This window comes from Rhinoraja longicauda, chromosome 2 (assembly GCF_053455715.1).
Source record: "Rhinoraja longicauda isolate Sanriku21f chromosome 2, sRhiLon1.1, whole genome shotgun sequence".
Classification (NCBI taxonomy): Eukaryota; Metazoa; Chordata; class Chondrichthyes; order Rajiformes; family Arhynchobatidae; genus Rhinoraja; species Rhinoraja longicauda.
In genome coordinates, this window is record NC_135954.1 from 13,148,238 (window position 1) to 13,165,558 (window position 17,321).

Here is a 17,321-nt window from a genome sequence, read left to right on the forward strand (position 1 = left end):
ACTGAGGTACAGTCCAAAGCTTTTGTTGCATGCTATCCAGTCACCAGGTATAAGGAATAGTAGAATTAGGCCATTCGGCCCATCATTCAGTCTACTCCGCCATTCAGTCATGGCTGATCTATCTCTCCCTCCTAACCCCATTATCCTGCCTTCCTTGTTAGGAATGTCCAGAGACTTCAGTAAATGAACTAATTCTAGAATTTTGCTAAAATCTTCTTTAGCTCAACCTTAATGCAACTTCATTATAAATTATATCTACTTATCTTTTCACCGCCCTGTTCTTTGAGTTGTTAGTGCGGCAGTTCTGAGAAAGTCCGATGGGATACCAATGTATTTCTGGGCGGGGAATTCCAGAGGTCAAAGTCAAACCAGTTGAAGACCTGGCCACCAACAGCACAGCAACAGAAGCTTGGAATGTACCAATATTCAGTAATGGAGGCATGCAGGGCAATGAGGAATATATGTAATAGGGGCAGAATTAAGCCATTCAGTCCATCAGGGACAGGGATTTGAAGGAGAATTGAACATGATCTACACGGTGGCGCAGCGGTAGAGTTGCTGCCTTACAGCGCCAGACACCAGGGTTCGATCCTGCCTACAGGTGCTGTCTGTACGGAGTTTGTACATTCTCCCCGTGACCATGTGGGTTGTCATGGGGTGCCCCGGTTTCCTCCCACACTCCAAAGATGCACAGGTTTGTAGGTTAATTGGCTGCGTAGAAATTGTAAATTGTTCCTGGTGTGCAGGGTTCGCTGGTCGGCGCGGGCTCAGTGTTTCCGCACTGTATCTATCTTGATTAGGAAGGGTGTCGAGGGCAATGGGGAGAAGGCAGAGGAATGAGGTTGAGAGGGAAAGATAGATCAGCCGTGATTAATTGGAAGAGTAGAATTGACGGGCCGATTGGCCTCATCCTGCCCCTACCACTACTGGACGTATGAGCTAAAACTAAAAACTAAACTGAGTTTGAACAGGACCAGTAGAGCTTTAGAAAAGCTCTGGTTTGCCCAAAGTCAACATGTTGCTGCAGGTACAGAGGGAAGTATAAGCAATTTAAGGCAAGGACACACACATCCAGCATTGTTAATATTTATCTAACCCTTCCCTGCACTGAAAAGCAGGGGTTAAAAGTACAACTGATTGATTTCCATTCTCTGAAAACATCTGTGTTGCGTTGCTGATTTAATTGGAATGCAATTCTGTTCTTGCTGATGAAAACAAGATGTTCTTTCTTAACCATGTGGACAGCTGTGAGCAAGATATTTAATTCAAGCTCTGCACCACAACAGTGGGTTATTGTGTTGTGCTAAACACAAAGTGCTGGAGGAACTGAGCAGGTCAGGCCAGGCATCATCTGTGGAGGAAATGGACATGTCTTATGTTTCTATGATGTTTCGGGTCAGGGGAACCCTTCTTTGGACTGATGGAGTGGGGATGCAGAGATAGTTGGGTGTGAGACAAAGCAACTCGTAGGTGGATGGGCAGATGAGAGGGGCTTTGAGTGACATATGGGTGGAGTAAGTAACAAAGGCTAGGGTGGCGCAGCGGCAGAGTTGCTGCCTTACAGCGTCGGAGACCCGGGTTCGATCCTGACTACAGGTGCTGTCTGTACGGAGTTTGTACATTCTCCTCGTAGAAACATAGAAACATAGACATAGAAAATAGGTGCAGGAGTAGGCCATTCGGCCATTTGAGCCTGCACCGCCATTCAATATGATCATGGCTGATCATCCAACTCAGTATCCTGTACCTGCCTTCTCTCCATCACCCCTGATCCCTTCAGCCACAAGGGCCACATCTAACTCCCTCTTAAATATAGCCAATGAACTGGCCTCAACTACCTTCTGTGGCAGGGAATTCCACAGATTCACCACTCTCTGTCGCGACCTGTGTGGGTTTACTCCGGGTGCTCCGGTTTCCTCCCACACTCCAACGATGTACAGGTTTGTAGGTTAAATGGCTTGGTACAATAGTAAATTATCCCTCGTGCGTAGGATAGTGCTACATGCGGGGATCGCTGGTCAGCGTGAACTCAGTGGGCTGAGGGGCCCGTTTCCGCACTGCATCTCTGAACTAAACTAAAATAAACTAGAGATAAAAAGGAGACAACGTGTGTCAGATAAAGAGAGAAGTGAAATGTAATGCCAGAGGGATAGGTACAGGTGGACGAGGATTGGGGAGAGGGGAAAGAGGAGGGATGAAGGGGAAGTGAGGGACTTGGGGATGTGAGATGAGTACATGAAGGAGGGGAAAGGAACAGGGTGACTGGGAGGGGGTAGGAACAGGGTGACTGGGAGGGGGTGGGATAGGAGAAACAGGTACACAACAGGTGGAGGGTTGAGCGGGGGAGGGGTCACGTCAGAAAGAGAGGGGTTCGGGGGGATTACATGAAATTGGAGAATTCAATGTAAGCTACCCAAGCAATGATATGAGATGCTGTTCCTTCAGTTTGTCTGCTTGTGTTACAGTACTGTGTTTCTATTTTCCAGAGAGTTGTGAATTTGTGGAATTCTCTGCCACAGAAGGCAGTAGAGGCCAACTCACTGGATGAATTTAAAAGAGAGTTAGAGAGAGCTCTAGGGGCTAGCGGAATCAAGGGATATGGAGAGAAGGCAGGCACGGGTTACTGATTGTGGATGATCAGCCACGATCACATTGAATGGCGGTGCTGGCTCGATGGGCCAAATGGTCTCCCCCTGCACCTATTTTCTATGTTTCTATTATGAACAGTAAGAATCGGGTTTAGCAGCTGGATAAAAGAGACCAGTGCCTTCGGCTCATTAGAATCCAAAAGGCATGCCAGAAGTATTATCAATGGACACACGCAGTAGTCATTCTGGTGACTGATATGACTATCTCTTTGAATGAATGCCAAAGCCCTGCCAAACACTAAACTGTCCTTGCTTGCATAGTATTTAAAATTCACCACATTTCCATCTGAACAGCATTTACTCAGGGATCAAAGAGCATGGATTCTTCCTCCACACATCCCAATGGCATTCCAGATGCCGATGGAGGGGGACGTACAGAGTGCGCTCTGAACCAATGCACTCAGTGGTGCTTTATTGGTCACGTGTGTAACAATAGACAATAGGTGCAGGAGTAGGCCATTCGGCCCTTCGAGCCAGCACCGCCATTCAATGTGATCATGGCTGATCATTCTCAATCAGTACCCCGTTCCTGCCTTCTCCCCATACCCCCTGACTCCGCTATCCTTAAGAGCTCTATCTAGCTCTCTCTTGAATGTATTCAGAGAATTGGCCTCCACTGCCCTCTGAGGCAGAGAATACCACAAATTCACAACTCTCTGACTAAAAAAGGTTTTCCTCATCTCTGTTCTAAATGGCCTACCCCTTATTCTTAAACTGTGGCCCCTGGTTCTGGACTCCCCCAACATTGGGAACATGTTTCCTGCCTCTAACATGTCCAACCCCTTAATAATCTTATACGTTTCGATAAGATCCCCTCTCATCCTTCTAAATTCCAGTGTATACAAACCTAGTCGCTCCAGTCTTTCAACATAGGACACTCCCGCCATTCCGGGAATTAACCTAGTAAACCTACGTTGCACGCCCTCAATAGCAAGAATATCCTTCCTCAAATTTGGAGACCAAAACTGCACACAGTACTCCAGGTGCGGTCTCACTAGGGCCCTGTACAACCGCAGAAGGACCTCTTTGCTCCTATACTCAACTCCTCTTGTTATGAATGCCAACATTCCATTGGCTTTCTTCACTGCCTGCTGTACCTGCATGCTTCCTTTCAGTGACTGATGCACTAGGACACCCAGATCACGTTGTACGTCCCCTTTTCCTAACTTGACACCATTCAAATAATAATCTGCCTTCCTATTCTTACCACCAAAGTGGATAACCTCACACTTATCCACATTAAACTGCATCTACCATGCATCCGCCCACTGACACAACCTGTCCAAGTCACCCTGCAACCTCATAGCATCTTCCTCACAGTTCACACTGCCACCTAGCTTTGTATCATCGGCAAATTTGCTAATGGTACTTTTAATCCCTTCATCCAAGTCATTGATGTATATTGTAAATAGCTGCGGTCCCAACACCGAGCCTTGCGGTACCCCACTAGTCACTGCCTGCCATTCTGAAAGGGACTCATTTATCCCCACTCTTTGCTTTCTGTCTGTCAACCAACTCTCTATCCATGTCAGTACCCTACCTCCAATACCATGTGCTCTAATTTTGCCCACCAATCTCCTATGTGGGACCTTGTCGAAGGCTTTCTGAAAGTCGAGGTACACCACATCCACCGGCTCTCCCCTGTCAATTTTCCTAGTTACATCTCAAAAAATTCCAGTAGATTAGTCAAACACGATTTCCCCTTCGTAAATCCATGCTGACTCGGAACGATCCTGTTACTGCGATCCAAATGCTCCGCAATTTCGTCTTTTATAATTGACTCCATCATCTTCCCCACCACTGATGTCAGACTAACTGGTCTATAATTTCCCGTTTTCTCTCTCCCTCCTTTCTTGAAAAGTGGGATAACATTAGCTACCCTCCAATCCACAGGAACTGACCCGGAATCTATAGAACATTGGAAAATCATTACTAATGCGTCCACAATTTCTAGAGCCACCTCCTTAAGCACCCTGGGATGCAGACCATCAGGCCCTGGGGATTTATCAGCCTTGAGTCTCATTAGTCTACCCAAAACTTTTTCCTGCCTAATGTGGATTTCCTCCAGTTCCTCTGTCACCCTAGGATCTCTGGCCACTAGAACATCTGGGAGATTGTTTGTATCCTCCTCAGTGAAGACAGATCCAAAGTACCGGTTCAACTCTTCTGCCATTTCCTTGTTCCCCATAATAAATTCCCCTGCTTCTGTCTTCAAGGGACCCACATTTGCCTTGACTATTTTTTTCCTCTTCACATACCTAAAAAAGCTTTTACTATCCTCCTTTATATTATTGGCTAGTTTACCCTCGTACCTCATCTTTTCTCCCCGTATTGCCTTTTTAGTTATCTTCTGTTGCTCTTTAAAAGAGTCCCAATCCTCTGGCTTCCCACTCTTCTTTGCTATGTTATGCTTCCTCCCTTTTATTTTTATGTTGTCCTTGACTTCCCTTGTCAGCCACGGGTGCCTCTTACTCCCCTTAGAATCTTTCCTCCTCTTTGGGATAAATTAATCCTGCAACTTCTGCATTAATCCCAGGAATACCTGCCATTGCTGTTCCACAGTCTTCCCTGCTAGGGCCTCCTTCCAGTCAATTTTGGCCAACTCCTGCCTCATGCCTCTGTAATCCCCTTTGCTATACTGTAATACTGGCACCTCCGATTTTCCCTTCTCCCTCTCCATTTGTAGAGTAAAACTTATCATATTGTGGTCACTGCCTCCTAATGGCTCATTTACCTCGAGTCCCCTTATCAGGTCCAGTTCATTACATAACACTAAATCCAGAATTGCCTTCTCCCTGGTAGGCTCCAGTACAAGCTGTTCTAAGAATCCATCTCGGAGGCACTCCACAAACTCTCTTTCCTGGGGTCCATTACCAACCTGATTTTCCCAGTCTACCTGCATGTTGAAATCTCCCATGACCACCGTAGCATTACATTTGTGACATGCCAATTTTAGCTCCTGATTCAACTTGCACCCTATGTCGAGGCTGCTGTTTGGGGGCCTGTAGATGACTCCCATTAGGGTCTTTTTACCCTTACAATTCCTCATCTCTATCCATACTGATTCTACATCTCCTGATTCTATGTCACTCCTTGCAAGGGAGTGAATATCATTCCTTACCAACAGAGCTACCCCGCCCCCTCTCCCCACCTGCCTGTTTTTTCTATACGTTGTGTACCCCTGAATATTCAGCTCCCAGCCCTGGTCCTCTTGTAGCCATGTCTCAGTGATTCCCACAACATCATACTTGCCAATGTCTAACTGAGCCTCAAGCTCATCCACTTTATTTCTTATACTTCTCACATTTAAATACAACACTTTAACCGGTATTTACCTCCCCTCTCACACCGGTCACAATTGGCCCTGACCTTACTCTCATATCCCTTCTAGAACTTCCCTTCCCATTCATACGAGAGTCCTTTACAGTTTCTCCTGTATTCGCTTCCCCTTTAACTCCATTTCCATACTCCCAATTTGTCAACCCCTCCCCCCCACTACTTAGTTTAAAGCCACGCTTGTAGCACTAGCAAACCTGCCTGCCAGAATGTTGGTCCCCCTGCTGTTAAGGTGTAACCCGTCCCTTTTGTACAGGTCACCCCTACCCCAGAAGAGATCCCAGTGGTCCAGAAATCTAAATCCCTGCTCTCTGCACCAGCCCCTCAGCCATACATTCATATCCCCGATCTCTCTGTTCCTGCCCGCACCAGCACGAGGGACAGGCAGCAGTCCAGAGATAACCACCCTCGACGTCCTGCTTCTCAGTCTACTTCCTAACTCCCTAAACTCACGCTGCAGTATCTCCTTCCTCTTCCTCCCGACGTCGTTTGTGCCCACATGCACAACTACTTCCGGTTGATCACCTTCCCTCGCTAGGATGTTCTGAAGCCGCTCCGTGATGTCTTGAACCCTGGCACCAGGGAGGCAACAAACCATCCTCGACTCCCGCCTGTCGCCACAGAATCTCCTGTCCGTACCTCGGACAATGGAGTCACCGACTACTATTGCTCTTCCTGACTTCGGTCTCCCCGGTCGAGTTTCCTTGCCTGGCACAAGTGACATTCTTGCACAACAGCACAAGTGACATTCTTTTTGCATATTTACGCATGCACGCGTGTTTTGGCACCATTTCCGCAAGTCCGGTCTGCCCATGCGCTCGGTCTGCTGGAGCAGTTCCCGGTACAGGTAGGCCCCAGGCTCCTGCAGGGAGCCTACCATTCTCCTGCAGGGCCCCAGGCTCCTGCAGGGCCTCCCTCCGTCGCCTTTGACCGGATCGGCCCGAGAATGATCAGCCATGATATATGTAAATTATCAAAAATATTGAAATTCATCCTATTTGCTGATGACACTAACATTCTTGGTTCTGGTGAAAATTTACAGCAACTTTTGGACAGTATCACCTCAGAATTTTGCAAAATTAAAAAATGGGTTGACATTAACAAATTATCACTAAACTTGAGCAAAACAAAAATTATGATATTTGGGAACAGTAAAATAAACAATCAAGCACAGGTACAGATAGAGGGTGTTAACAGAAAGAGTAAATGAAACTAAATTCCTTGGGGTGATAATAGATGAAAAAAATTGCTGGAAATCTCACATTAAACATATCCACAATAAAGTATCTAGAAGCATTTCAGTTTTGGCCAAAGCAAAACATTTCCTAGATAACAAATCACTTCGCATTCTGTTCTGTTCACTAGTTTCACCTTATTTAAGTTACTGTATAGAGGTGTGGAGAAGTACATATATAAGTTCACTACAACCACTATTCATACTGCAAAAAAGAGCCATTAGAATAATTCATAATGTCGGTTTTTGTGAACACACCAACTCATTATTTATAAAGTCTAAAATAATCAAATTTTATGGCATTGTGGAATATCAAACAGCTCAATTCATGTACAAAGTGAGAAACAATTTGCTATCAAGTAACTTACAGGAAATGTTTTATGAAAGAGAGGGGGGGTATAATTTAAGGGGAACATTAAATTTCAAGATTCGCAATACTCGAACAACAATGAAAAGATTTTCTATATCAATCAGTGGAGTAAAGCTATGGAATAGAATGAATGCGGAATTAAAACAATGTTCAAACATCATCCAGTTTAAAAACAAATATAAACATATGATTTTTTCTAGGTACAGTGAGGAGGGGGATTAACAGTCACCAGGGGTCTACATATAATAACACATCATTATTTAAATAAGTATATCTATACGAACATATAAGGGTGTATGAGTATTTTTGTATTAATATCTGACTTATTATACGGGTGGGTGACTATATTTGTATTTATATTTTGTATGTAAATGGTCGAGTATATGTATATATATGATTGGCCTAATGTATGTATATATATCAGATGTAGTTAATATAGACATTATTGTGTAAATAGGTATATTCATATGATTGTAGGGGTGAGTGAGTATATATGTAGTTATATATGTATTTTAGGTATTAATTATTATAGATAATACTTGATAAATATTGATTAGGGAATGGGGGTAGGATTAAATAAGTTCACACTTCTTCCTACTCCTTTTCGCACATGTAAAGACGTTAAGTAATGGATGAAGGCAGCCTCTCTGGAGAACATGGAGAGTTCTTATTGATAGCGGAGTCAGGGGGTATGGGGAGAGGGCAGGAACGGGGTACTGATTGTGGATGATCAGCCATGATCACATTGAATGGCGGCACTGGCTCGAAGGGCCGAATGGCCTCCTCCTGCACCTATTGTCTATTGTATAGGCAGCAGTGGCGCAGAATAAGGACAGTGTCAGGTCCTCGCCTGGATCCGAATGTAATAAACACACTTCAAGGACACTGAACAGCTACAAATTGCTAGAGAGTATTCTGTGGGATAAGTTATACAGGCATTTGGATGGGCAAGGGCTGATTAGGGATAGTCAGCATGGTTATGTACGTGGGAGGTCGTGTCTAAATCTAAATCAATGATTTGGATGACAACATACAGGGCAAGATTAGCAAGTTTGCTGATGATACAAAAGTGGGTGGTTTTGCAGATAGTGAAGATGGTTGTGAAAGATTGCAGCAGGATCTGGATCGATTGGCCAGGTGAGCTGAGGAATGGTTGGTGGAATTTAATACAGAGAAATGTGAGGTGTTGCATTTTGGGACGCCTAACAAGGGCAGGACCTACACACTGAATGGTAGGCCTCTGGGGAGCGTTGTAGAGCAGAGGGATTGAGGAATGCAGATGCATGGTTCCTTGAAGTTCGAGTTGCAGGTAGATAAGCCGGTCAAAAAGGCTTTTGGCACATTGGCCTTCATCAGTCAAGAGTATTGAGTATAGAAGTTGGAAAGTCATGTTGCACTTGTATAAGACATTGGTGAGACCACATTCAGAGTATTGTGTACAGTTCTGGGCACTATGTTACAGGAAAGATATTGTCAAGCTTGAAAGGGTTCAGTGAAGATTTACGAGGATGTTTCGTCCTCGTCGCCTTCCTAAAAGAACGTCCTTTATAACATAACAAACAAAACTTTATTGTCACTCGGCACAAACACCGAACGAAAATTCAGCAGTCACAAGACACAGCAAAAAAGAAAAGAACACAGGACACACGACCCCAACACAAACATCCATCACAGTGACTCCAAACACCCCCTCACTGTGATGGAGGCAACAAAACTTCCCCTCTCCTCCCCCCGCACCCACGGACAGACAGCTCGACCCCTACCGAGGCAACCGACACGCACAGCCCCCGCAAGGGGATGGAAGGCCCCGCGGCCAAGCCGCCCCGGGCACTGAAACGTCCCGCGGCCGCACCGGGTGATGTTAAGTCCAGCGGCCGAGCCGCACCGGGCACCGAAACGTCCCGCGGCCGAGCCGCACCGGGCACTGAAACGTCCCGCAGCCGAGCCGCACCGGGCACTGAAACGTCCCGCGGCCGAGCCGGCGATGTTAAGTCCCGCAGCCGAGCCGCGTCGGCGATGTTAAGTCCCGCGGCCGAGCCGCACCGGGCACTGAAATGTCCCGCGGCCGAGCCGCACCGGGCACTGAAACGTCCCGCGGCCGAGCCGCACCAGGCACTGAAACGTCCCGCGGCCGAGCCGCACCGGGCACTGAAACGTCCCGCAGCCGAGCCGCACAGGGCACTGAAACGTCCCGCGGCCGAGCCGCGCCGGCGATGTTAAGTCCAGCGGCCGAGCCGCGCCGGGCGATGGAAGGCCCCGCGGGCGAGCTGCGCCCCGGGGAAGAGACCTAATAAAAGAAAGGTTTCCCCCGCCCCACCCCCCCACCCCCCCACCCCACACATACACAGCCAAAAACAGAAACAAAAACCATCCCAACACCGACACAAACAAAAAAAAGAAAAAAAGACAAACAGACTGCCAGAGAGCCGCAGCCGTTAGGCGCAGCCAACTCCTCCCTTTAATTCTGAAGCTATGACCTCTAGTCCTAAACACTTCCTCTAGTGGAAACATCCTCTCCACATCCACTCGATTCAAGCCTTTCACTACTCTGTATGTCTCAATGAGGTAATGTAGCTGTACAATGTTCCCGCACTGTACCTCTAAAGTAAATCTCTGAACACCAAGTTTTGGGCCGAGACCCTTAACAAAGGCAGCACCAAACAAAATCTACAGGGCATATCTTTATTGGCTTTGATATGGTACACAACTCCATTGCAGATTTTATTTACCAGAATATTGGCCATGCAGCCCTTTAAAGACTGGCCCACAGAGGATGGTTAATACAGTACCACAAGTCCATCTATCTGCCTGCCTTATCCGGGATACGAAACACAATCCAGACAAACTAATATTATTAATTTAGCTATGAAAATTACACCTATCCTGGTACCACACCTTTGATGCAGAAATACAACATGCCCTCCCTGGACAGCACAGTGGTGCAAAGATATAGTGCAGCGGTAGAGTTGCTGCCTCCCAGCGCCAGGGACCCGGGTTCAACACTGACTGCGGGTGTTGTCTGTACAAAGTTTCTACAATCTCCGCGTGACCACATTGATTTTTTTCCAGGAGCTCTGGTTTCCTCCCACACTCCAAAGACACACAGGTTTGTAGGTTAATTGGCTTTGGTAAAGATTGTAAATTGTCGCAAGTGTGTAGGATAGTGCTAGTGTTCAGGGTGATCGCTGTTCGGCGTGGACTTGGTGGGCCGAAGAGCCTGTTTCCACATTGTATCTCTAAAAACTAAGACTAAACCAAATGCATATGTAAAAAAAAATATCCTGCTGTAGGGACATAGGGATTGGCTGGGAGAGTTCGAACCCTCGGATTGGCTAGCGATGTCACGAGGTGTGCCTGCGCGGGAGGGACAAGCAGTCTAGTGTTGAACTCCGTCTGATGAAGACGTTTTGTTGGTTGTATGCAGTTTTGAGTGTTGCGATTGTCACGGAGGTTTGCCCATGCAATAAACTCCATCTGCAACACACATCCGCTTCCAGACTCGCCACATTGGTGACCCGACGTGATCAACGACCACAAGAACATGTCGCAAGAAGGAGCGAGCAGTGGGCAGCCGAACGCGGTCGGCGTTCACCTGCCCCCATTCTGGGCCCACCAACCGCACCTGTGGTTCGTGCAGACAGAGGCCCAGTTTCACCTCAAGAAAGTCTCGGAGGACCAAGATAAGTTCCACCACTTGGTAAGCTGCCTACAGCCCAAGGTGGCCGTGCGGGTGGGACAGTACCTGACCAGCCCAAAACCAGCGGGCTCTGAAGCTCCTCCCATTTACCGGAGCTAGGGGATCGGCTACCGTCTGTCCTGATGACCGAAATGTTAACCTTGATCGGTGAGCACCAACCTTGCATGATGTTCGAAGCGGCATTCCGGGAGAAATTGCCCCGGGACGTCAGGATAGTTTTGGCGGACGTCTCTTTCGAAGACCCGATGGCGTTCGCGAAGAAGGCTGACGCGTTCGTAACGGAGGACTCGACGGGAGACGACTTGGTAAATCGGGTTTCAAGGCCTAGGAGCGACCGGCCGCGCGGCCAAGATGGCGGCGCATCGACCGCCATTTTACAAAAAGCCCGCCAAGACGGAGCTGCAACGCCCGCCATTGTGCAGCGGGCCCACGCAACAGAGCCACACAGGCGCGGCTGGTGTTTTTTCCACAAGCGGTGGGGCGGTGAAGCCCGAAATTGCAGGGCCCCATGTACCTTTTCGGGAAATGCCTCGGCCGATCGAATATAGAGGCAGTCTCGATCGGCCGCAATCGCCGCCTCTACGTCACGGATCGAGGTACCGGCACCGTTTTCCTGGTCGATACGGGAGCGGTCGTTAGCATCGTGCCTCCCTACGGCTGCAAAGTTCGAGCAGGTAGGAAAGGTCCGTCCCTCATTGCGGTCAACGGCAGTCCCATCCGCACCTACGGCAAGAGGGCCATGTCCCTGTCCTTCGGGCCCAAGACCTACCATTGGGATTTCATCGTTGCCGACGTGGGCCAGGCCATCCTGGGCGCGGATTTCCTCTGGGCTTTTTCGTTTGTCGCAGACGTCCGCGGGAAGGGCCTGCAACCCTTGGCTAGCAGTGTGGAGCTGGCTGCTCCTCCACCTGCCACCCCACCCTGCCCGTCGATCCGGGCCATCACCGCGGCTCCCTATCAGTTCGCTGCGGTCCTCGCCGACTTCCCGGAGCTCCTCATACAACGGTTCGATGCCCCTTCCGCTAAGCACGGTGTCGTCCACTTCATCCCTACCGAGGGGCCGCCTGTATTCGCCCGGGCTCGGGGCCTGCCCCCCCCACAAGCTGGCCATGCCTCGGGAGGAGTTCCTGAATTTGGAACGGCTGGGGATTGTTCGTCCTTCAGACAGCCCGTGGGCCTCCCCCTTGCATATGGTCTCCAAAGCATCTGGGGGGTGGAGACCATGTGGGGATTACCGGCTTCTTAACACTGCCACCACGGCTGACCGCTATCCGATCCCTCACATACAGGACTTCTCAGCCAGCCTCGAGGGCGCTACGGTGTTCTCGAAGATCGATTTGGTGCGGGGATATCATCAGATCCCCGTCCACCCACCGGACATTCCCAAGACGGCTACGATTACTCCGTTTGGTTTATTTGAGTGGTTACGCATGCCGTTCGGTCTCAAAAACGCGGCTCAGGCATTCCAACGTCTCATGGACCATGTGGGTCACGGATTGTCTTTTGTGTTTATTTATCTCGACGACATCCTGGTTGCTAGTCGTTCGGTCCCAGAGCACCTGGTCCACCTTCGCACTGTGTTCCAGAGGCTGCAGGACCACGGCCTGATCCTCCACCCGTCCAAATGCCAGTTCGGCCTGTCCTCGGTGGATTTCCTGGGTCACCTGGTCACACCGGCCGGTGCCACTAAGGTGGACGCCGTCCGCTCTTTTCCCCGCCATACCACCATCAAGGGCTTGCAGGAATTCGTGGGCATGGTGAATTTTTATCACCGGTTCGTGCCTGCGGCAGCTCAGATCATGCGCCCCCCTTTTCAATGCCTCGCGGGTAATCCCGCTGAGTTGGTTTGGTCCACAGCTGCTGAGGCGGCCTTTGATGCAGTCAAGCTGGCCCTCGCCAACGCCACCATGCTCGTGCACCCCCGCTCCTCTGCCCCCACGGCCCTGACGGTGGACGCCTCAGACGTGGCAGTGGGTGGGGTCTTAGAGCAACAGGTCAATGGTCACTGGCAGCCTCTGGCATTTTTCAGCCGGCAGCTTAGTCGACCTGAGCTGAACTACAGTGCCTTCGACAGGGAGCTCCTAGCCCTCTATTCAGCTGTTCGTCATTTTTCGCTATTTTTTGGAGGGCCGCTCTTTTGTTGCCTACACGGATCACAAACCCCTCACGTTTGCTTTTTCTAAGGTTTCTGATCCGTGGTCGGCCCGCCAGCAACGGCACCTCACCCTCATTTCGGAGTTCACCACGGATGTTCGCCACATCGCGGGTAGGCTTAACGCCGTTGCTGACGCCCTGTCCCGGCCGGCCAGTTCCTCTGTTGCTGCGGTGGGGGGCGAGGTGGATTTTCGGGAGCTAGCGGAGGCTCAGCGCCTAGAAGACATTGCCTCAGCGTACGCCTCCACCGCCTCAGGGTTGCGGTTGGCCCAGGTGGCGTGCGGCCCCACAGGTACCACACTTTGGTGTGACGTTTCCCTTCCCCGACCCCGTCCGGTTGTGCCGACCGCCCTGCGGCGTGAGGTTTTCGAGGCCATTCATGGCCTGGCACACCCGTCCATTCGGGCGACCTCAGCTATGGTGGCCGCCCGATTTGTCTGGCACGGCCTGCGGAAGCAGGTGGCCGCCTGGGCCCGCGCCTGTGTCCCGTGCCAGACCTCCAAGGTCCACCGCCACGTCCAGCCTCCTTTCCAGAATTTCGTGGTTCCGCCCGTCCGTTTTCTCCACATTCACGTGGATTTGGTTGGTCCATTGCCTTCCTCTAGGGGCTACACTCATCTCCTGACGGTGGTCGACCGTTTTACTCATTGGCCGGAGGCTTTTCTGTTGTCGGACACCTCGGCGGACTCCTGTGCACGGGCCCTGACGTTACATTGGGTTGCCCGTCCCGGCCATCATCACTACCGACCGGGGTGCCCAGTTCACCTCGTCCCTGTGGGTCGCGCTTGCGCAGCTGTATGGGTCTCGCTTGCAGCAGACTACCGCCTATCATCCCCAGGCTAACGGGATGGTAGAACGCTTCCACCGACAGCTGAAGGCGTCCCTCTGTGCCCGCCTGACCGGCCCTGACTGGGCTGACCAGCTGCCTTGGGTCTTCCTCGGTATTCGCACGGCCTCTAAGTCCGATCTGGGTACTTCCTCGGCGGAACTCGTCCATGGCTCGCCCCTGCGGGTGCCGGGTGACATTGTTCCTCCATCCTCCGCCCTGCCGTCTTCCGTGCCGTCAGTTTTGGCTTCTCTCCGGGCTCGGGTAGGTTCCCTGGCCCCAACATCTTCTAATTATTATTGATTTAGCTCATCTTTTCCCCGCTTGATAAACCAACTGAAATTCCCCCAACACCGCCTTTGTCATAGTTTTAAATGCAAGTGGAAAATGACCAATTTAATGGATGACCAATGTTCGGAACCGTTAATACTTGTTCCCAATGTGACAGCACCACTCACAACATACACGGTGCACGGCTTCACAGCTATGCATGGCGGCAAGGTGGCGCAGCGGTAGAGTTGCTGCCTTACAGTGAATGCAGCGTCGGAGACTCAGGTTCGATCCTGACTACGGGTGCTGTACTATACGGAGTTTGTACGTTCTCCCCGTGACCTGCGTGGGTTTTCTCCGAGATCTTCGGTTTCCTCCCACACTCTCCAAAGACGCACAGGTTTGTAGGTTAATTGGCTGGGCAAATGTTTTTTTTAAAAGAATTGTCCCTAGTGGTTGTAGGATAGTGTTAATGTGCGGGGATCGCTTGGCGGCGCGGACCCGGTGGGCCGAAGGGCCTGTTTCTGCGCTGTATCTCTAAATCTAAAAAAAAACTACTGGTCATTAACAATGCCCCATTCAATAGTAAGGTTCAATAATGAAGGCTGTGAGAAGAATCATGACTACATTGACTTCAAAGCAAGGGCTCACTTGGTGGCAGACAGATCCAGGAGCCTGGTTTGATCTCACTCCATTTTCTGATCCAAAGACCCCAACAAACAACTTTACATCTACAACTGTTGAAGCTTGAAACCTGTGGAGTCACTACAGGTAGACGCAAAGTGCTCGAGTAACTCAGCAGGTCAGAGAGCATCAATTATTAATAAATAAATTTAATTAATTTAATCTAATGTTTCATGTATTTTGTGTTTGGCAAATCTATTTCCCTCCTGGGATGAATAAAGTTCTATGGTATCGTATCATTTCAATAGACAATAGACAATAGGTGCAGGAGGAGGCCATTCGGCCCTTCGAGCCAACACCGCCATTCAATGTGATCATGGCTGATCATTCTCAATCAGTACCCCGTTCCTGCCTTCTCCCCATACCCCCTGACTCCGCTATCCTTAAGAGCTTTATCTAGCTCTCTCTTGAATGCATTCAGAGAATTCAGAAACTTTCTTTTAAAGAAAAAACCTAGGAAGTGCTACTTAGCTTTCTACATCACAAGCAGTAACATATTTTATCTTACCCTCTAATTACCTCACTCAATAACCAACATACAAATCTCCACAAAAATACCCTGCAGATTCTGGAAATCTATATACTAAAACTCTCGTTTGTTTGTTTGTTCCTGAACTACAGCCAAAACGGTACACGATAGCGCGACAATTTTAGGCCCTCCTTACTCACCGTTGTCCCTTTGGTGCTAATGGAAGAAGTTTCATTGAAATCGGTGTTATATTTTTAAAGTTATTTACATTTTAAAGTTTAAATCTGTCTCCTAGTTAGGGAGGGGGTGGGAGGGAAGGGGGGGAGGAGAGGGTACTGCACCAATGCAGGAGAGGTTTGGGCCCAACGAGTCCACTTGGTCTAGTACATGATAAAAACAGAAAATGCTGGAAGAACCCAGCAGGTCAGGCAGCATCTGCAGAGGGAGAAAAATAGAGATAGAAAGTTACAGAATGATGGCATGTCGTCAGAATTGGACAGCTCTGACAAAACCTGGGACGACCGGTATCAGTAATCATTGAATTCAATATGGAGACCCCGAAGGTTGACTGCACAGAACAGGTGCATGTCCTCAAACGTATGTGGGATTTGTTGGAACAGTGCACGTTGCAGAGGTAAAGTTGCCGCTTTACAGCGCTTACAGTGCCAAAGACCCAGGTTCGATCCCGGCTACGGGTGCTGCCTGTATATTCTCACTGTGACCTGCGTGGATTTTCTCTGAGAACTTTGGTTTCCTTCCACACTCCAAGGTTGGTAGGTTAATTGGCTTGGTATAAATGTAAAAAATTGTCCCGAGTGTAGGACAGTGTTAATGTGTGGGGATCGCTGGTCGGTGCGGGCTCGGTGGGTCGAAGGGCCTGTTTCCGTCTGCTCTGTATCTCGAAACTAAACCAAGTTAAGTGCAGCACACCAAAGACAGACAGGTCAGATTGGAAGTTGGATGAGGAATTAAAGACAGACAATTGGAACTCACGGCTGTAGGTAAAGAAAAATACTCTGCAGAGAAATCAACCAATCTGCATTTAGCTTCTCCAATATACAGGCAAATTCATCGTCTACTTATTTAATGCTTTCAAAACTGGAAACAGAAGTCAACCTGCCGCGGACCTTTCACCATCCGGCGCGGCCTAAAATAGGCCGCGGGATTTTCTCCGCCCGGCGGGGGCTTCAATGTCGGGAGCCCCGACCGCCCCGACGTGCAGCGGCAGCGTCTTCGCCTGCCCCGAATCGCGGGGCTCGGGTCGGCCCGCTACGGACCTTTCACCGTCCGCCGTGGCCTGGAACGTGGCAACTTCAACAGCCTGACCGCGGGAGAAGGCGGCAGGGGAAGAGAAAAGACATTCTGGCCTTCCATCACAGTGAGGAGGTGACTGGAGGAGACTCACTGTGATGGATGTTTCTTTTTTTGTTTTGTGTTGGTTTGTGTTTGTGTGTGTTATTGCTTATTTTATTGCTCTTACTGTTGGACTGTGGGTGACGAAATCTCGTCCAAAAGACTTGTTTTTTTTGGATGACAATAAAGGTAATTCTGATTCTGATCTGCAGTTGAGAGGATGCAGGGGGGTGGGGGGGGGGGAAGGAAGAGGTAAAGGAGCAAGTATTGCATCTCCTGC

At 49.3% G+C, this 17,321-nt stretch overlaps 1 protein-coding gene across 4 annotated transcripts in view; it reads right to left on the bottom strand.

Moving 5' to 3' along the window:
- elmo1 (engulfment and cell motility 1 (ced-12 homolog, C. elegans)) overlaps positions 1 to 17,321 on the bottom strand; it is a 308,339-nt gene that overhangs the window by 258,173 nt on the left and 32,845 nt on the right. The gene's annotated exons all lie outside the window — the stretch shown is intronic.